The 21,350-nt window shown below is 46.8% G+C and overlaps 1 protein-coding gene across 1 annotated transcript in view; it reads right to left on the bottom strand.

Moving 5' to 3' along the window:
* Positions 1 to 21,350, bottom strand: part of LOC310922049 (uncharacterized protein) — a 69,705-nt gene that overhangs the window by 32,475 nt on the left and 15,880 nt on the right. The window contains exon 2 of the transcript XR_014592280.1: positions 11,117 to 11,212. The gene's annotated coding sequence lies outside the window, so the exon portion shown is untranslated. The remainder of the gene's footprint in view (positions 1 to 11,116; positions 11,213 to 21,350) is intronic.

Genomic DNA, 21,350 nt, shown 5'->3' with positions numbered 1-21,350 from the left:
TCGGGGATGGCCTATGTGCTTGCAGGCCATAGTCGCAGTGGCGCTCCTGGTAGAGGAGGCGAGGAAAATCACCTTCGGGGCCTCTCTGATAGTTTACACCCCTCACGATGTGAGAAACATTCTACAACAAAAGGCAGAAAAGTGGTTGACCGACTCCAGGCTTCTGAAATATGAAGCCATTCTGATCAGCTCCCCGGGATTGGAGTTAAAAACCACCTCGGCACGGAACCCTGCACAGTTCATGTTTGGAGACCCCTCCGAGGAACTGTTGCATGACTGTGCTGAGATCGTGGAACTCCAGACAAAAGTAAGACCAGATTTGGAGGACCAGGAATTGGAGGGGGGAGAAAAATGGTTTGTGGATGGGTCGGCATGGGTAGTGGAAGGAAAGAGAAAATCGGGGTACGCAGTGGTGGATGGCAGAACGGGAAAAGTGGTGGAATCGGGCCCCCTGAGACCCGAATGGTCGGCCCAGGCTTGTGAGCTTTATGCTCTCCTAAGGGCTCTCAAAAGTTTGAAGGGAAAAAGGGGGAGCGTATTCACTGATTCTCGGTATGCGTTTGGGGTGGTTCACACTTTTGGAAAAATTTGGGAAGAGAGAGGTTTGATAAATACGAAGGGGAAAGGTCTGGTCCACGGGGAAATGATTCGGCAAATCTTGGAGGCAATCAGGGAACCCAAAGAGATTGCGGTAGTCCATGTGAAAGGGCATCAGACCGGACTGCAATTTCAAACCCGCGGTAATAACCTGGCTGATCAGGAGGCAAAAAGGGCGGCATTGCTCACGGTGAGCGTCCCCGAGGTGATCGGGGAGGAGGACTCCAAAATCCAAATATGTCCTTCAGAAAAGGACATTGAAGGATTCAAAGAGATAGGAGGGGCATTGGAGATGGGAAAGTGGAAATTGCCAGATGGGAGGGAATTGGTCCCGAAAAGTACGGCCAGAGGGATCCTGAGACGTCTGCATGAGCAGACCCATTGGGGAACACGGGCACTGGCTGACCAGTTCTTGAAGTTTTTTGGGTGCAAGGGAATCTTTGAATTGGCAAAACAGGAGATACAAGGGTGTGTGATTTGCCAGAAGGTGAACCGGTCCAGATCCAGACAAACGGCCTGGGGAGGTCGTCCTCTCTCATAGAGGCCGTTTGAAAGTATCCAGGTGGATTTCACTGATTTACCGAAGGTCGGAAGATATAGGTATTTATTGGTAATAGTAGACAAATTGACACATTGGGTAGAGGCATATCCAAGGGCAAAAGCCACGGCCCAAACGGTTTCCAAAGTATTATTGGAAGAAATAGTCCCCAGGTATGGAATCGTGGATTGCATAGATTCGGACCAGGGGACTCATTTCACCTCAAAAATCATAAAACAATTAACCGAGGCTTTGGGAATCAGATGGCAATATCACACCCCCTGGCACTCTCAAAGTTCGGGACAAGTGGAGAGAATGAATCAAACCCTAAAATCACAACTGGCAAAACTCATGCTGGAAACAAAAATGTGTTGGGTGAAATGCCTTCCCCTCGCTCTGCTGAATGTGAGAACCATACCCCAGTCCGATACAGGGCTGTCCCCCTTTGAAATGTTGTATGGGATGCCATACAAACACGGAATGCCAGTGGGACATCCCTGAGTCGAGGATGTGCAATTGCAACCTTATCTCATCACTATAAACAAAAATTTACAGGAGCTTCGAAGGCGTGGACTCATTCCCCAAAGTGCTCCTCTCGGATTTGCAATCCATCAGATTCAGCTGGGAGACAAAGTGTTGATCAGAACTTGGAAAGAAATCCCTCTCGCCCCGCAGTGGGAAGGACCGTTCCTGGTGCTGCTAACCACTGACACCTCAGTTCGAACTGCAGAAAAGGGTTGGACTCACTCGTCAAGGGTGAAAAAGATCGAGGACCCAAAAGCCCCAGACTGGAAGGTCACCACTCCTCCCGGAGAACTCAAAATCAAGCTCCGGCATCAACCTAGATGACCAGTCAGATACGATGCAATACCCCAGACTGTGAATGTTTGCCTTTCATTCATTTTGAATGTGTATACTGTAAACAAGTTTGGGTCACCCATTGTTGGGGAGGGAATCGACCTAGGGGTTTGTGTACTAACTGTCTAGTTGAGGAGCAGGAGAACACAAGCCGTCTCTTAATACTTGCCACTCGGGCCGGACTTTTGGAATTAGACTCTCCTGAGTGGTAGCAAATTTACAGAAAGGGAATAAGGGGAAAATTGGACGCTAAAGCAGAGGCTTTGGCAATTGAGTGCCGGAGGACCATCAAAGTACCTTGCCGAGGGGACACAATCAAATTATCCCGGTGGGCAACCTACAATAGAAGGTTTGCCATCAGGACCACGTGGGCCCCTGAAGCACACCCTTGCTGCCGAGAGGATGGTTTACCCCGCCGTATGTTTACATACAGGCGAAGGGCAAGGCAGAGGGGTATTTCGGTGGGGAATCCTGACAGTCCTGAGTCTAGCCGTGTGCTGGACCAAGGGGGCCCTTCCAGGGGCGCTCCTGGGGGAGAATCCTCCCGCGAAGTGTGAATGGTGCTTAACAGCTCCAGAAACCGGGCAGATAATGGATTGTCCTCTGGAAAGGCAGTTGGGTGATTGTTGGGCCAATGGCACTCGATTTCACCTTTGTGAATTGGAAGGAAGGGTCCGGTGCCAACACTCAGGGGCAAGTCCTAAGGGCGGGCTGTTCAGGGACCCTGCTCACTCACTCATTAGACAGAGGCGCGAACTCGAAATTCCTTACCTGGTGCAAACATGTCAGCAATGTAACAAAACTGTATGGGTGGGAGGAAAAAGGCAATCTACTTTCCTTGCCTATTTCAAAGTGAATCCCCTGTGCTACGACAAAACGAAACTGAAAATATATAACATGGGTGGAAAATTGTATTGGGAAGGGAAGAATCTCAAACACGAGGAAATAGGTGCCTTCGATACTGAACCCATCGTTTTTGACTTATTGCCCCCGGGTGATAATCGCGTGTGTTTGCAGTTTGATCAGACCTTTTGTTTTTCAAGGGACGAGGAGGGGATGGACCCTGAGAGTAAAATGAAGCAGGTAACGTTGGAACTAAGGAGACAGGAAGCTGAGGCCAGAAAGAGGAGGATTGAGCAAGAAAGATTGAAATTGCTCAGTGAACAGTATGAGCAATTGGAGAAACAATATGGTGACGGGGGATTTCCGGCCCCTAACCAAAACCTCTTCGTAGAACTAATGCAAGAAATAGCCACTGAATTAGGACTGACGAATTGTTGGATCTGTGGGGGATTAAAGTCAGCCGAAAGGTGGCCCTGGAAAGGAGAAGGATTAGCCCCGGAACAACTCCTGAAATGGGAGAGTTTAAAAATATCAAAAATCATAAAAAGACCGGAGGGATGGATTTTGGAAAAAAGGATAGTCGGCACTATCTGCATTAGCCGGGAAGGGAAGGAGTTTACCGATCTGGTAGGTTATACTCCTTGCATAAACATCTTAACGGTGAATGATAAGACAAGGGTCTGGCAACCCGAACCACTCTCCGGATATTGGAGTAAAATTCGAGAAAAGGATTGTGAATGGCTTGAGACTATGGGACTTTGTTGGCATAAAAGTCCTGGGGCTAATCCGTTTCAGGCATTAGTGGGTCTGAAAGAGTACTGGGACGAACCAGTCAGAAACAATGTAGGCTGGAAAGCACCAGATGGAATATATTGGATTTGCGGAAAGAAAGCTTACAGTGAACTTCCCAGGAAATGGAAGGAGTCCTGTACCCTAGGCATGATAAGACCCTTTTTCTTTACCTTGCCCAGGGCCAAAAGCAATTTGCTAGGAGCACCTCTCTTTGAAACCGACAAAGAAGGGAGATAAGGCGAGAGCTACCCGTAGCTGGAGGCAACCAGAAATGGGGGGAGGAGGAGTGGCCCGTGGAAAGAATCATTAAGTATTATGGGCCAGCCACCTGGGCGAACGATGGTAGTTGGGGATATTGAACGCCCATTTATCTATTGAATAGGTTGATTCGGCTGCAAGCAGTGGTAGAGGTGGTTTCAAACCACACCTCAGATGCCTTGGAACTCCTGGCAAAACAACATTCACAGATGAGGGCTTTTGTGTACCAAAATCGGCTTGCCCTAGACTACCTGTTGGCAGAGGAAGGAGGGGTCTGCGGCAGATTCAATGAATCGGAATGCTGCATTGAGATCGATGACTATGGGGAAACAATCAAAGGAATAGCCCAAGAAATTAAAAAGGTGGCTCATGTGCCGGTCCAGAAATGGAATTCGATCCTTCAAGCTTCATGGTGGGATCAGCTATTCGGACAGGGGGAATGGTGGAAGAAAGTAGATTTTTTCATAACCTGCTCCATTGCGGGCATAATTTTCCTCCCGTGTTTGATCCCTTGTTTCATCCGACTGATTCATTCAGTCGTCCAAGGGATGCAGATAGCCTCCCTTCCCATGGATCCAGAGGCAGCACAAGGGAAAACTGTGTCCAAAATAATGAAGCTTGAGGAAGAAAAGGGTAAAGGGAGGGCTGCAGCAGCCCTAAGGAGATTCAAAGAGGGACGGAAACTTTAACCAGGTGATGAATCCTCTCAGGAGGACTGGGAAGAGTGTGATCTCAATTGGAATTAAGGTCAAAATAAATAAAAGAGACGAATTTTTAATTTGATGAATTATTAGGTGGGGGACTGTGATAAATTTGGGGTGAAAATTCGTCTATGAAATAATAATCCGATGTATAATAAGAACAATGTTAATAAAATGTAAAATCCAGTAGGAAGCAAACCGTTCCCCCTCAGCCTGCACGGCTTCAGTTGTGAAACAGGACAAGAATCATCAGACTAGACAAAGACGCTAGCCAGCCCCGATAAGAATCACTTCCTCGCCAATGCAAGGAGAATTCCTTCTTGACGACGATGCAGATTTCATCAACTCCCTGGCACGATATGCAAACTGAAATCAACATAAGACTGACCTGTGTAATTGACATAAGAAAGAACCTTCCCGGAATGGAACAACGGGACTTGACAAGATCCGGGAAGGCCATCGAAAAGAAATTCGGACTATTCAGCCCACCCTGGACACCTGGACTGCCTAAGGGCAGAAAAATCCTATAAAACGGTGGACTGAAAACTGCACGGTGTGGATTTGGGCATCTTGTACCCTGGTGTGCGGACCCCTATCCACCCGGCGCAGCGCTGATATTTTCCTATTTTGTGGTTTTCTCGTTTTGCTGGTGTTCGATATTGTGTTATTAATAAATTGTCTTTTTATTAATCCGATATTTGCCATTGCATTATAACATTAGGAAGGTTTGAACAAGAATCTTTTATCAGGCACTAAAAACATGACCAAAATGTCATCCTTGAGGAGGTCCCAAAACAGTGAAGAAAGGGGAGATAAGAGACAATAGTTAAATGGGCCCAATTTGGACAAGCCAGGACAACTCTGTTAGCTGGATGCCACAGCAGGAGGGACCAAGGAACAGGGGCTGTTCTGCTGGATGCCAGGACTTCAGAGACCACCCCTGGCTGATGGATGCACTTCAAACCTGGCAGCAGGGCTGCAAGGGCAGAGGGTTTTCAGCCCTTCTTGCCTCAGGGAACTGAGGAACAAACGATAATTCGGGCAGCCTAGGTTCTGAAGGAGGAAATCAGCAACAGCACTGGGGTTTTTTAATTAAAGAGATTAAAAATTTTTTGCCTCATTGTTTGTGGTCCTTGTGCATGATCTTCTGAGAAAGAACACAAGGCAAGGAGTGCCCTGCAGCCTCCCAGGTATGGGCCCAGAGTGCACACACACACATGATAAAAATGAAATTTAAAATGTTTATCCTATAATGTAACAGTGAAAAGCCACCTCCGTGGCTTTCCTTCCTCCCAGACCACCTTAAAAACAAAGAACCCGTTCCCGTAAAAAAAACTCTCAAGCACCGCGCTCCCCCCACCCCAGGTCGGAGACGGGGCGAGGGAGCCGCAGCGGAGCCGCCGGCTCTGCCACCGACAGAGAGAAAAGAAAGAGCCGGCCGCCCCCCCCCCCCCCCCCCCGGTTCGGCGCGGAGAAACCCCGTCCGCCCCCCCGGTTCGCCACGGAAAAGCCCCTCGCCAGCCCCGTCCGTGGCCGGGAGCCGGCGGGGGAAAACCCAAAGCCTGCAAAGCCTCCCGCCCCGTCCGCCCGCAGCTGCCATGCTGCCCGGCCCGGGCCGCCGCAGCTGCCCCGTTTCAAAAGAAAGAAACCCACGCCTGCCACGTTCCACCTCCCACCGCACAAGCCCCGGCCCAAACCCCCGCAAACAGTGCCGCCGCTGTGAAGCAGCGTGAGACCGAAACGCCATGGCTGCGGCAAAACTGCCACGCGGCCACAAAGAGCCTCCAACCGCCCGCCCCGGCTGATCCCGCATGCAAATTAAGGACTCCAAGAGCGTCTCGGGATGAAATTTAACATCAAAAAACCCTTATCAAATAAAAACCAAGTAAAATTAAAACGGATAAGAACTAATGCTCAGCCGTGTGGACCCTGGGGAATCAGAAGAGCTAATTTCTCCGGTTTTGCTTACTAGCCGTAAGTTAAAAAGACCAAACCAGAGATGAGACCACAGGAGAAAACAAAGAACTGTCAGGACTCTGGGGTTGCTCCCAGCGAGGGTTAGTCCTCCAGCTCTGTTGAATTGCCTGCAGCAGAGCTGATAAGGCCCTCCTCCTCCACGGCGACCACGGGCAGCCAAAAACCCCTCGGGCAAATATTGAAAGAGCTGATCAATAAAGGCGTTTATGGAGATTAATATTTTCTCCGCCCATTTTTATTCATAACACACACACACACACACACACACACACACACAGAGGTGTTCCATCACCAGGGCCCATGTTCATGCTCCCAGGGGCATGACTGTGGGGTTGAGCTGGCAGTTTGTGTTGTGTGGCTGTACTTGCAGTTGGCATTTGCACTTTACCAGTTGCTGGATGTTAGTTTGAGGCTGGAGCTGGGCTGCAGGTCTAGACAACAAGTGGGAGGTGGGCTGGCACTGCGGGGGGATCACCGAGGCTCCCTTTGAAGGATCTCTGCTGGCCTCCCCAGCACACTGATCTCCCCGTGTCCACAGATTGGACAAGATCTTAGAGCTGGAATGAGCTCAGATGTAAGGCTGCAGTTGGCCCCTTCCCAGAGAAAGCTGAATTTCTTTAAGGCTGGCTTTACAGCTAAGCATGGCTGTGCTGCCTTCCCCCATCCCAAACACTGCTGGGAAAGCCCAGATCCTCTCCAGCCCTGGACAGTCCCATGCTTTACAAAGGTAGAGCAACACTAGCATGGAAGACACGATTAAGAAAGAATTGTTGTCTCCTTTAGAGCACAGATCACCTTTAAAGGTAGAAAATCAGCTACAAAAAGAATCTCAGGAATGTAAGCAAGCAGCACTCAGAGAGTGCAGGCTGGAGCCTTGCACCTCCCAGCATGTGTGAAACACAAGCAAATGTAAAAGTAATCACTGATTAAAGTTTGTCTTTTCACTGTTTGACCGGCCTAAGGGAGACAATAACAGGATAAAAAAGAATAGTAACAACAATCAGCCTATGGTGGTAATTTTTATAAGAGTGCTGTGCTGAGGAGGAATGTAGTGGTGCGTGATTTGGTTTTCTAAAGTTTTTATCGTTTTTGTTATGTTTTATATTGTTTGAAAATGTCTTGTTTTTAGTACCCTTTCCCCTTACCCTCTGATGGTCTCCTCCCTGAGAGACACTGTCAATCACCTTGTTAGATCTGGAAGATTCAAAGCTGAAAGCCCTAGGATTCAGTCTGGGTGAGAGGGCAACACCTTATTCTTTTGTTCTGTTAAGTTGCCCTGTTCTGGGTCACACCCTCCCTTGTTTGCTATTGGTTCTGGGTTCTCCAATCTGGAGGACTGCCCATACAGGTAAAAAGGGGAGACCCAAAACCAGGAGGGGGCCTTTTGCCATGAGGTCCAGCTGGAACACCAATAAAGCCTGGTAACTCAAGCAAGAGTCCACTCTCTTTATTCCACGCCTGCTAGCACGCTCCTGCCAGAAATCCGGACCTGCCTAGAACTCCATCATATCACAACAGGGCACAGCTAGCTGGTGGGCAGCCCTGAAACCGTGATAGAGGAAGTTCTGCCTGTACCTGTCTGTGTCAAGGTTCCCAGGAGGGCTGCTGATGTTTTGGGATCAAAAGGAGCTCTGGAGGGGACAGGGACAGTGTGGGGTCAGGTCTGGGGGAGTGCAGCACACGTGGGCAGGGAAGGTTTGGTCTCAGGCATAACTGCACTGCGTGGCAGTGCAGCAGAGCAGAAATTCAGTGGGGTGAGGTGTGAGGGGGCTGATGAAAGCACTGACAGCACAGAGACACTAATGAAGGCATGAACTGTGTGTTAGGGGTTTTTTTAAGGACTGCTTAATGAACTCTACTTTTAGATACATCAAGTAAAATATGTAAAATATTCACTACAGGGGTGAATCTCTGAGAGACCAGGAATAGACACCACTGGGAAAACACAGCTGCACCTGAGCCTGCAAAACTGCTCAAAGGGGCCATCAGACATCCCCCAGCTGGGCTGTGGCAGGCTGACACCACAGAAGAGTTGACACCAGTGGTGCATATGCCACAGTGGGGGAATCATCTCACTTCAGTGTCTCATTTTGCCAGCCTAATAATGGAACTAATCATATTTACCCAGCTTACAATAGAGCAGTGAAACTTAATGGGGTGCTTTGAATTCTTGGATAATACACCCTATAGAATTACAAAATTATATCAGACTCCTCAAAGATCCCACAGTGTTTTACTGCAGCTGCCATGGTAACTCTCTGCCCTGAAAACCTTTGATAAAAACTTCAGTTTTCTGTTGCACATCTGCTTCCAAAGCAGTGGTAACCCTGAGTGGCCACTGCTGTGATCAGAGACACCTCTTACAGGATGCTTTTTGATGAATGCCCTGCCAGAGCTCTGACCAGGCCCTTCTGTGGCCATTCCAGAACTGCAAGTAGATTTACATCCCCAAAACACAGCTGATGAATTAATGTGACTCCAGGGCTGATGGGCCAAGGAAACTTAACAGATGCAAACAAAAAAGTGCCAAACTGCCCCCAAGTTAAGCATCATATTTAGAGACTGCTAATTCTTTTCCCCATGCAGGAAAAATTTGCCAAGGAGTTGCAACAGAACAATATAATGAGTGTGCATTCTTCTTTCCAGATGTTAGATACGTCATGGAAAATTGTCCTGCCTTTTAAACTTTTTGATACTCATTTTTCAGACTTTCAACTAGTACATGCCAACACCTTCATGGGCTTACACCTTCTTTAAAGGAAAATAATGATAAAATGGCAGAAACAGAAAACCTGACCCTTCGTGTACAACTCACACAACCATCAGTTCAGTCTTTATTCCTTGCACTAAGGTGGCAAAAGTACATGGGAAACTTATTTCATCAAGTTCAAATGGAACTTATTTTAGCTTTGTTCCACAGCAAGAAAGGTAACCTCCAGGTCTGTAAACTGTGGGGTTTTTTGAGTGATAGCTTTTCCTATAGCACTAGCTTATAGTGTCAGACCCTTCAAAAGGGGCTGGAAATGAAGAAGATTGCTCCACTTGCCTAAAATTTACCAGGGAAAGGGATGGAACTTAATGAGCACAAAGCTGATCCCACCCTGGCTAAAGAGTAACCATCAGACAGAGCATCAGATACTGCCTTGAGAACTGAGTAGCCTCTGCAGGATGAGACACGAGCACCACGGCAGGGGTGAGGGCAGACCTGGCAGGTTGGTGTGATGACCTCAGCAATCACAACCTGCCCAAACCCTCACATTCGAGCGCACTGTGACAGGAGGGGCACTGCTGGTGATGGAGGGGACACTTTGGCCAGGGTTCCATCAGCACGTGAGGACAAGAAGGCTCCACACAGAAAATGTGTTTCCTTCTCACATCAAAGCTGCTGCTTCTGTCCACTGAAACACACTTCGAGATAAACTACCAGAAAGCTCCATTTAAGATGAAGCCAGTGAAGTTTGTTTCAAGTGCTCACAGATGTGGAGAAATCTTCAAATCCACCTTGCCCAATCTCCAGTGCAGCTGGGCAGGTTAATGTGGAGGGGCCTCTGTGAGGTGGCAGATAGGTCTGGGCCTGTCCCCCATGTCCCCAGCCTCCATCCCGGGCTCAGGGATGGAGGGATGCTCATGGAAACCCTGCTCAGCATCAGCACAGGGCTGTGGCATCTGGGCCTTGGCCCTCAGCACAGGGGCTGGCATACAGCAATAAAAATCCTGGCTGGCTCTGCTGACACCTGCTACTGCCTCCTGATAAGCTGGGCTACACAAGGACAATTATAAATGTCTCCAAGACGTGCTAGAATGCATGTTTTAATTTAATCAGAGAGAACAAAAAAGCACATTAATCACTGCTCTGTTAACAGCAAAGATGCCCAGATATTCGCCAAGATATCAGCATTTTTCCCAAACACATCAGGTACGAAAGGACAACAACAACAAAAAATTACAGCCTTACAGGGGTAGGTACAAGGCCAAGCTGCACCTTGTGTTCTGCTGAGCTGCTGCCAGCACAGACAGCTGTGGCAGGGGAGGAGCCTGGCAGGGCTGCTGGAAAGGAAGGTCTGGGACAGACCTGCAGCTCTGTCCACAGCAAAGCCACCAGGAGCTCTGATATCCCTCACCTGAACACACCTGGCCTCAGGGCTCCTCTGCAAGACACATTTTCTTCCTGATTCTTCTGTATGGGGAACTGAAAACTAACAAGAAACATTCCCCAAAATGACAACTGCATGCTGAAGTATCAATCATAGGGCTGATCAAGGAGCTTTCTGATGTGTGATGGAAGGATCAAGGAGCTCTCTGATGTCAGAGTTTAGATATGTCCTTTCTTCACCATTCCCAGAAGAGAAAATAGCTCTCCTCATAATAACTTTTTTTTCTTTCTTTCTTTCTGTGCTCTGCTTGACCCACAGTTGCTGCTTTACAGCACCCACCATTTTTAAATGAGACCCCTTTAGGCTTGTTCCTGACTCTGCTGATGGGGTTTTCAGTGGGACCTGAGGCTGTAGCTGCCTGTTTGCCTCAAGGAGATGCATTTAGGTTGGAAGCTCACCTGTATATTCTGTGGAAACATATCAGGAGGTGCTGGTGCCCTGGGGCAGCCAGGGTGCTGTGTAATAACACCAGAGCATGAAACATCTTCTCGAGCCTGAAATAAAGAAGGATCAGCTGAGAGACCTTGTAGGGACATCCGTGGATGGCAGGAAGAGGGAATTCTGCAGACCTGAGACACTCTAGGAACACGTGGTTTTATTGCATGGGTCGTGGGTAAAAGGGCCTTGCCTACAGCTACCAGCCTCGGCTGAAGGGAAGCCCCTAAAAGAGGGAGAGAGAGAGAGAGAGTAAGAGGTAAGAGAGATGGCAGGGGTAAGCGAGGTAAGGTAAGAGAGATGGGGCAGGTGAGAGGCCAAGGATCTTGTTACAATACATTATATCTCCTTTTGTGTTGAATATTCTAATTTACAGTGACCAACCCACACGAGATTCAAGATTTACAAACTTTGCATGCAGACTATGAGAACTACTATATTACCATATCATCCTACATTCTAAACTCTAAAGACTACTTTTCTTATCTACCTTTTCCCTGATGCCTTGGCAGGGTGGAGAGGGGCTACACCCTTGGGTCCTTAGTATCCCATCGTTTGTTATCACTCCACCCATCTTCTAGCTAATCAGTCTTCCTGCCTGCCATGATTACATCTCAAAGCTAGCTTTCATTTCTGTTTCACTCACAGGTTTTATATTTTTAGTATTTCTTACCAGGAAATCATATCTGAAAAGAATAAAAATTAGAAAACTCCTAAGTATATGTTGAAAATTTAGAGTGTTAAAACCCTTAGTTATTGTATAATAAGTGTATTAATGTTTTAAAAGTTTTAAATTGTAAGTTCCTGTAATGTAGCAATAAAAAGCCACCTTTATAAGCAAAGGGGAGGAGGCTCTTTGAAAACCGCACCCTCCCCGAGCAGCCGGAAGAGAGGGGGAGCCCCTGCGCCTGCCAGAGTGCAGCAGCCCCCCCCCCACAGATGCTGGCACTGCTGCCCCTCCCCCCCCCGAGATGCCGGCCCGAACCCGCGCTCCCGCCGCGGAGCGGCTGCCGGCGTGAGTCTGCCCCGAGCTGCCCGGCAAACCACTGCCGGGGTGCCGCTGCCAGCGCGCCCCCCCCCATGAGAGCCGGTGTAGATCTGCCCCGGGCTGCCGGCCCGACCTCCCCCCGCCACAGAACGGCTGCCGGCGGGGGTCCACTGCAGGTCCCAGCTCCCGCCACCGGAACCCCAGCTGCGGTGCCTGCCGCAGGACCCCAGCCGCCGCCATGAAACTGCAAGCCGCGGCACACACGACCCCCCAGGCGACCCCGTGCTACTAACATGCAAATTAAAAACCCCCGTGTAACCTGGGGCTTTTTTAAAACCAAAAGCCCCCTACCAAAACAAACTAATGTAAAATTTAGACCCACAGAAGACAGTACTAAACCGTGTATACCCTAAGGTATTAATGAACAATTTTTTGTAACTTGCTGTAACCTAAAAAGTACCCAAGAAGAAGCAGACCCCAGACCCACCCAACGAAAGATAGAACTCCTCAGAGCCCCGATGAGGGAGGAGCTCCCAACTTTGCAGCAACTTGAGCCTGCAAAGCCGAACAAGACCCTCCTCCTCAAGGTGAACCTGGAAGGGCTGAAACCTCCCTCGAGCCACCCAATTAAGAGCTAATTAATAAAGGCATTTTAAGGAGAAAAATATTATCTCCGCCCATTTTTAACAATATCTGTAAGCTTTTCCTGTCTCATCTTTCCCAACAAGACCTGAACACCACAGAGGTAGCGCGGCTGAAGGGTCACTTTCCCAAAGACAAGGCTGAGCTTCAGTGTTATAATACCCCATGCAGAAAGAAGCAAGCACAGCTACTATTTTTTAAATCCTAAAAAACTTCTCTAAAAGCTGCACTGGGCACAGCTACACTATAGCAGGACCTGGCTGGACTGACCACATAATGTAAAACCAGGCACCTCAAAAACATTCCAAGTTTAATGGTGTAGGTGAGCACATAGACAGGTTTGTGCTTCCTAACTCTCTGTAGGAAGTTAAACTTCTCAAATTGAGCTTCTTGTGACATGATGTTTTCTTTCTTCCTACTCTTGTTGCTTTCCTCTTTTAAATTAATGCATGCAGCTGAGTTTGGAGGAGCAGGGTAAGGAGTAGAGGCACTAGGTAATAATCATCTTCCCTGTCAAAGGATTGTTTTTGTTAATGCAAAATGCAGGCAGTTTATTGACAGAGATACACTGCAGAGGGATGATTTTGCTTGCCTCTCATAGGCTAAGAAAGTACACAGAGAAGTTGGATGGATGCACTGATTTGATCTCAAATGGGCAGGAAGTCATAATGATATGTTCAACTGAGAGGCTCAACTGCATCAACAGTTAAGGATGATTGGCAGTGAGAGATAAGTGATAATGACCTCCATCAGGCATTTCCTCTGCACCTTTTAATTCCAAATCACAAGAGGTTCTTTGCTTTTCCCTTCTTACTCAAGGCTACAGTTCTTGTGAGGAGAGGGGAGCAGGGAGGAGAGGGGCTGGGCTGTGTCAGACAGAGGGACAGGAGAAGTGCTGGGTGGCAAATGAAGGAGCCAGAGGCTGTGCTTTGATAGCCACACTCAGGTGCCACTCCTGAACTGCTGCCTGGGACAAGTCCAGCTTAAGACAGTGAGACTGTTCATGTGAGAAATGATGAGAAGGATTAGGTGGAGCTGGAACACACTGATAGCATTGCTGAAGCATTTTCCCAGGCCTTGTAGTTGGGCATTGCTTGCTCAGGTGATTTAACAATTACTCAAAATGTAAATTCCAAAGGGCACAAGGCCTGTGTGTCCTTCAGGTTGACTGCAGAAATTCAAACTGGTTTTTGTTTTTCTGACCATCCCCATGTACCCCTGAAAAATAAAGAACAATTTCCCTAAGAGTTTAGAGACACTGCTCAACACCCATCCAGTGTGATGCAGCTGTGCTGTGGTAGATGTTAGCACTATCCAACCTCATCTGACAGGAACTAGAAAACATCTTTTTCTTCTGAAGCCACAAGTGAATTTAAAGAGGGAAAGCATAGAGTACAGAAAAAAAAATGCAGAAAGTACAAAATCAATTCATCTGTAACATTTGGCAATTCAAATTAACCTCAGCTTATTAGCACGACTATTCATTAGTTTTCTCTTTTTACTCTTTAGGTTGGCAAATGAATGATTACTACTTAGTCATATTTGATCAAATAAGCTACTATTGTTTCCATTCCACTTCCTCCAAAAGTCTGATGAAAAACAGTAAATACCAACAAGTGAGGAACTCTGGAAACATGATCACAGGAAAAGCCTGGCATATGTGTTTTGCATATTTCTTTTCTGGAATCCCATGTGACAGGAGGTTACCAAAATGGGAATTTATTGGAACAACCATTGTCAAAATTGCAGATACCATTAACAGTGTGTGCTCGGAGGCTGGGTTTATGTGTCATTGAAAGACTGCATTTCTGTGGCACAGATGCGCCATTATTCACCTACTGAATCTCCCAGACATTGCTCCTCAGTAGTCTGGCTATTCCTTGGAAGCCCCCATCTGAGTACCCAGGATTACCCAGACCTTGTGTGAGCTGGCAATAACCCAGGGGAAGGCAGATAGAGAAGAGCTGTGAAAAAGACCATTTCTTCATCAGGAGAAGAAATCTCCTTCATTTCTTCATCAGGAAGGAGCTGAAATAGCCATGCAGCTCCTGAGTCTCTTTGGCCTTTGTTCCTGTGACAAGTGGAGCTGGTAGCTCATGACAAATATCCCTGCCCTAAGATGAATATCAGATTACTGGAGAGTACAGAATAGCACTTGATCATTTATGGAAGAGCCTTGTAAAATGAATAGAAACTCACATCCAGAAGCTTTCGCAAGTCACATCCATGTGTCTGAAGGCTGTGCAGTGCTTTGCCAGCTCCTGGCTCATGTCAGTGATGTGCTGGCACACCTTGACAGTCTCCAGAGAAGGCAACTGGGTTCCAGGTCTGTAACTAGACCTCCTGACTTGCCAATTAAATATGGAAGCATGAATTAAAATTTAATTACTGAATATCAGGAACAGTAAGGGAATGGCCTTAGCAGTATTTACTTATTATTCTTATTAAGAATATTAAGATGTCCTGGTTTTGGGCAAATTTGGGAGAAAACCTCTGAATGGGGTTCCTCTGGGAAGCAAACTCAGACGGCCCCCTCCCTAGTTGGTCCGGGAAAAGAACTTCCTCAGAGGAAAAAACTATTTACTTGACAAACAAAGTGTCCACAAGCATAAAGAATGAATAATATGAAACAATAAAAACCTCTCACCGCTCCGAAGAGAGATGGAAAAACTGAGAGAAGTCCTTGCCGGGAGTTAGCTCAGCTCACTCAGTCTCTTATCAGTCCCAGTCCCTTCGGTGCTGGAAAATGCTGAGGTCCAGGCCCCAGTGGGCTGCAGGTGCAAGATCTCGGTGTCTCTCTGGGTTTTTCAGTCCAGGACAGGTTTAAACAATCCAAAGGAAAAAAAAGAAAAAAAAAAAAAAAAAAAAAAACCAAAAAAACAGTCCAGGGAGCTTCTCTGCCTTAGCTAGCTAAACTAACTAAAAGCAAAAAAAAAAAGTTCTCTGCTCGACTGCTGTCTGTGCCTCCGATGAACACACAGAGCCTGGAGAAAAAATGTGTAAGAGTGAATGCTGTTTTTCAAAACAGACTGTGCACGTCTTTCCCTGCTTCACTCTCAGAACCAGTCTTAAAGGTACAGAACACAACATACAGCATACACAGAACAGACGATTGGGGATACAAGCATCATAAAGTCATCCTAGAACATAAGAATATTATATTAAGTCTTTATTTATAGGACAAGGAGTAACCCTCTTTAAGCTGAGAGAAGGCAGGTTTAGATTAGATATTAGGAAGAAATTCTTCCCTGACAGGGTGGAGAGGCCCTGGCACAGGGTGCCCAGAGAAGCTGTGGCTGCCCCTGGATCCCTGGAAGTGTCCAAGGCCAGGCTTGGAGCAGCCTGGGATACTGGAAGATGTCTCTGCTCATGGCAGGGGAGTTGGAATGAGACAATTTTAAGGTACCTGCCAACCCAAACCATTTTATGATGATTCTGTAATTTTAGAAGATTTTACTGCTGTCTGAAACCAGTCTAGTAAGGGAAGGGGAGAAAACAAAGCAGGTCTTTTGCAAAAGTTGGGGACAAGCAATGGGTAGGACCCTGAGTCTGTACTCTGCTGGCTACAACTGAGCAATTTCTTAAGTGCATAAGTGTTTCTAAAATTACAAGTGAGGCAATGAAAGCTGTCACTGTTAACATCCAGTTCTCCTCCTTCTGAGGGAGTGGCAAAGCTCTGCTCCTGCTGCCATTCAATCTGCAGGAAATTCTGGGAGCCAGCCCTGATTCCACCTCCTCTTTAAGCACAGCTCAGGAAGATTCCCAGCACAACTCCCAGGAAAGCAGGGAGAGCTCTGTTTGCTGCAGGCTCAGGGTGTTGACAGGAATGGAACAAGCAGCAGCTGTGCTTGCAGCAGCCACAGCGAGGAACCAGAGTCCCAGGACATCACAGAGCATCAGGGATGTCAACAGGCTCCTGCCAGCACCTTTCCCTTCAAACCCCTGCCTTGTGCTCCCTGTGTTTGGAGCATATGCCTGCACATTGCAAGGAATAAAGAGGTGGGAAGATGTGCTTTCTTTTCCTTTCATACCGCACATAGAGCAGTGTATCCACAATCTGACAGACTTTACTGGGTCAACCAAAATCCTTCTGGTATATTCACATCAGTACTTTCAGAAGGATTCCACTGGTGGTTTCCAAACCATGGGTCACCTGGATGGGAACTGCCCTGAGCAGAGGAACACTGTAGCTACTCTATCCTTTCAGCCTGCAATGGCATATTTAAGAACAGAGGCCACAGCTTTCTCTGGGTTTTCCCTTGGATTATTCCAAGGTTAATACCTAGGCACTGATAATGAGCAGGCTGAGCACTGCAGCTGCAGGAGAGATGGGAAGGAAAAGGTCAGATGCTTGCTCTCATAGCAAAAGCTTTTGTTACGTGTGAAGCTGAATCTAGAGACAGAAAGATGCTGCCTTCAAAATTCCTTAATTTCTTTGAGGAGTTCATTACTAAGGCCCTGTTTCCTGCTTCACCAGGAGCTCATCAATACAGGGGATTTATGTTCTCTTTGTTTTCTGCTCCAGACTCTCCTCACTGTACACCTTTCAAAGATATTAAAAATCTCCTGTTCCATTCTTTAACTGGCATGTCATCATCATCCTCCTCTCACATCACCTGATCCAGTCAGCTTGAAAACCGCTTGCTGCTCTTTGTGCATCATCTCCCAAACCTGTCTAAACTCTCTTTTGAGGGGTTAAGCACCTGCCAGAGACCTTCAAGAATAGCAGACATGAGCTCTCCACCCCCAGAGGCAGGAGGCCTTTGGCCCTGGCAGCACCCAGGTACGAAGGTAAGTTTTTCGATGAGGAGCTGTACCAACCCCTACTTCCTTTTCCAGGCACTGGATTCTGTGGAACCATCCATTTCTACCCCAAACCTTGGAGCCTGGAATGTGTAAGAAGAAGGAACAGGGAGGCACCACATCATTTTGGGGCTGGAGTATGAGGTACACGAGGAAAGGCTGACAAAACTGAGTGTGGCCAGTGTTAAAAAGAGAAGGGGGAGGATCTGACTGCTGTTCAGCTGCTGCCTGGCAGAGTGCAGAGAACTCAGAGCTGTACCCTTGCACATGAAGAGGTGACAGAATGAGAGGCGGAGGACAAGAGCTGTGATTAAAAAAATTCTGAGAAGATGCTTGGAGAAAAAAAATCACCAGTCCAACACTGGAAGCTCCCAGTGAGGCTGTGAAATTTCCATCCTAGAAGATCTTCAAAGCTGGACTGATAGGGTACCGACCAACCTGAGTGAGCTGTCCCACCTTTGGCGTTCATTTCTCTTGGGGCCTCCTGTTGTGGTGCATTTTGAGTTTTCTAAAGTTCTGTATGGTTTTTGTTATTAAGTTTCTGTAATAGTTCATCCCTACCCACTCCCCTTTCCCTAATCCCTGTCATTAGCCCCTCAATAGCCCTCTCCCAGCCCATTGTATCTTACCTATTGACACACCCTGGTACTTGATTTCTCTGGCAGAGCCAGGTGACTCAGCCAAAGCTTCAGGTATCCCCACACCCCTTTTGCCCCAAAATGGCCATGTCAATGCCCCCTGTACCTAAGTCACTTCCCCTCATTACCAAAAGTAATCCCCCTGTACTTAAGGGCAGGTAAGAGCTAGAACAGGTCACTTGCACTCTCACACCCTGGGCTTCAGCCTGAATAAACACCTTCCTTACTACCAAGTGTGAGTCCGCTCCTTTTCTCCAAGCCAAGAACACGTCTCTGTCTGAAGTCTGGACCCAAAGGAATAACTCGTTTATATGGCATCTGAAGAGCAGGGCTGGCTGGGAGATCAGCTCAGAAGAACCATAGCCTCCTGCTTTGTCAGAGCAGTCAGTGCATTCAGGCCATGGTGACAAGGCCAGGTACACAGCCCAGGTGCTCCAGCCCAGCAGCGCAATAACACATTAACCAGATTCATTTCCTTGATGTAAAGCCTCCCACAGAAAGTTCCCTGTCAGCAGTGAGAGGCTGCAGAGCCTTTCAGAACTCTTTCTGCAGGGGTGCCATGATTATGATTATAAGTTTGCAATAATGATAATGGAGCTAACCACAATTCCATTTCCAAGTGAGGTAAGCTATGGATTTGTATAAAATATGTATCAAATTATTTCTAGATTTTTTAAGTTCAGAGCTGACAGGAGTTTTTTATTATAATGATTTTGTACTGACACAACAATGACTCTAAGCTAAGCTGTTAAGACTCTATATTTCCCTTGTGACCTCCAAAAGCACTGTAAATTGAAATGTACATTAAAAACAGTCAGTCTTTGTTTGCTGGCAACATTGAAGTAGAATTGACTGCATTTTTATTTAAAAAGCTCATATCTTACAGCCACTGGACTACAATGAGAAGGGGTATTAAAGTGCTCATTAAAGATAAAAAAAATAAATCCTCTGACTAAATCCATAGAAGCATCATTGTGTTCAACAGAAGATGCTCATTAATGTCTTTTCAAAACCGGTGACTTGATACAAGCACTGATTAAAACAATGACTGGTGCTTTGTCCTACACAGGCCCAACCCATAAATGTGTTGCCTGCAGCTGCTCCAGCAAGCAGACAAGACATCCTAATCTGGGTTGGTTCCTTATCTCCAGATCAGAGACTCATAGAACAGTCTGGGTTGGAATGGACCTCTAAAGGTCCTGCCATGAGCAGGGACACCTTCCACTAGAGCAACTTCTCAGAGCCTCTCCAACCTGAACTCAGATGTTCCCAGGGATGTAGCATCCACCACCTCTCTGGAAATGCAGTGTTTCTTCACTTGCAAAAGCTTCTTCCTTTTGTCTAATCTAAACCCACCCTCCTTCAGTTTAGATCCATCACCCTGTGTCTCACTGCCCTGGTAAATGGTTTGTTCCCATCTCTGTTCAGGCTTCTTTGTTCAAACACTTCAGTACAAAACCAGGCTCATGGACACGTGTTCAGTCCTAATCTCGTGCTAAACAGAGCAGGAAAAAGCTGGAATTGCTAATGAAAAAATCCCCCTGGACCTTAAAAACTTCACTCAGGTAAAGCAAGAAAATGGTATCTAAAACCTAGAAATGATGAATGACAGGACATGGCCAGGCCCTAAGGCTGTCTCTTCTGCAAAGTCAGCTATGCAGAAGTGATAGATGCTAATTAATAAGTAGTGCTGGTTTTCCTTTGCTTTTCTTTCCTCATTGATACATCCAATACTCCTCTTTGATAAGCCACTCTAAGTTGGTAATAGCTTTTATCACAGCTGCGAGCAAGCAGAATCAAGCATCCAGTGCCTTCCCTCTTATCTTCTGCTGTTAGAGAATTCTCTGCAGAGTTTGCTTGGAATTGCAGTGAATTTAACACCTTTTTTTTAAATTATTATTATTTGTATTGTAGTAATGCCTAGAAATCCCACTGTGGACAAGGGCTTTGCTACTGTGTGAATACAGCTCTGAAGACAGGAATATCTGTGTCCCAGAGAGCTTACCCCTGAACTTTGTGACTGCTTATTTGTATTTCTTCCAAATGTTATCTCTGAGCAAGTGTTTTCTGTAATTTATGTCATATTCTATCTCCTGTGTTATAAATGCAATGGCAAATATCGGATAAATAAAAGACAATTTATTAATAACAAAATATCGAACACCAGAAAAATGAGAAAGCCACAGAAATAGGAAATGGTCAGCACCGCGCTGGGTGGATAGGGGTCCGCACCGGGGTACAAGACTCCCAAATCCACGCCGATGCAGCTCTCAGTCCAGCATTTTATAGGGTTTTTCTGCCCTTAGGCAGTCCAGGTGTCCAGGATGGGCTGAATAGTCCGAATTTCTTCTCAATGGCCTTCCCGGATCTCGTCAGGTCTCATTGTCTCATTCCGGGAAAAACTCTTTCTTATGTCAATTTCATGGGTTAGTCTTATGCTGATTTCATTTTGCTTGTTGCGCCGGAGAGTTGATGAGATCGCCAGAGAGTTGATGAGATTGGCATCGTCGTCACGAAGGAATTTCTTCCTTGCATTGGCAAGGAAGTGATTCTTATCGAGGTTGGCCAGTGTCTTTGTCTAGCTTGATGATGTTCATCCTGTCTTTGCAACTGAGACTGGCAGGCTGGGGGGGGAAACGATTAGCCCTATACTGGATTTCACAATTTTATTAACATTATTCCCATTACACATCAGGTTATTATTTTATACCCGAATTTTTACCCAAAATTTATCACAATAATCAATAGTGTTCTTTTTAAAAAATGAACTAGTCAGTGAATTCAGTCCCAGCTTTCCAAAAGCCCAGAGTCCTGTTTAATTTTCACTGCTAAAGGGAATGCTGGATGTTTATGCATGAGACCCAAGCTGGTATTAAATGAGTACAGCCCCATCAATTATCACAGGGCTGAGCTGAATGATCCACACCATGAGATAATCACACCCACACTTTTGCAGGGAAGATTGGTTTGAGTATTTTTGTTCTTTTGCTCTTCAGCAAATCTCATCTGAAGAAAACAAGGAGCTTTGGTTCCCTGGCACTGCCTCTGCCCTGCCCTCATCGCTGGAACTCGGGTTGCTGTATTTGAGTGTAGAACCTGCTGGGTGATGGATGTGGCACTGCCACT

Source organism: Zosterops lateralis (genome assembly GCF_965231275.1).
Source record: "Zosterops lateralis genome assembly, chromosome: W".
Lineage (NCBI taxonomy): Eukaryota > Metazoa > Chordata > Aves > Passeriformes > Zosteropidae > Zosterops > Zosterops lateralis.
The sequence above is the reverse complement of the archived record's forward strand: the minus strand, read 5'-3'. Positions and strand labels throughout refer to the sequence as shown.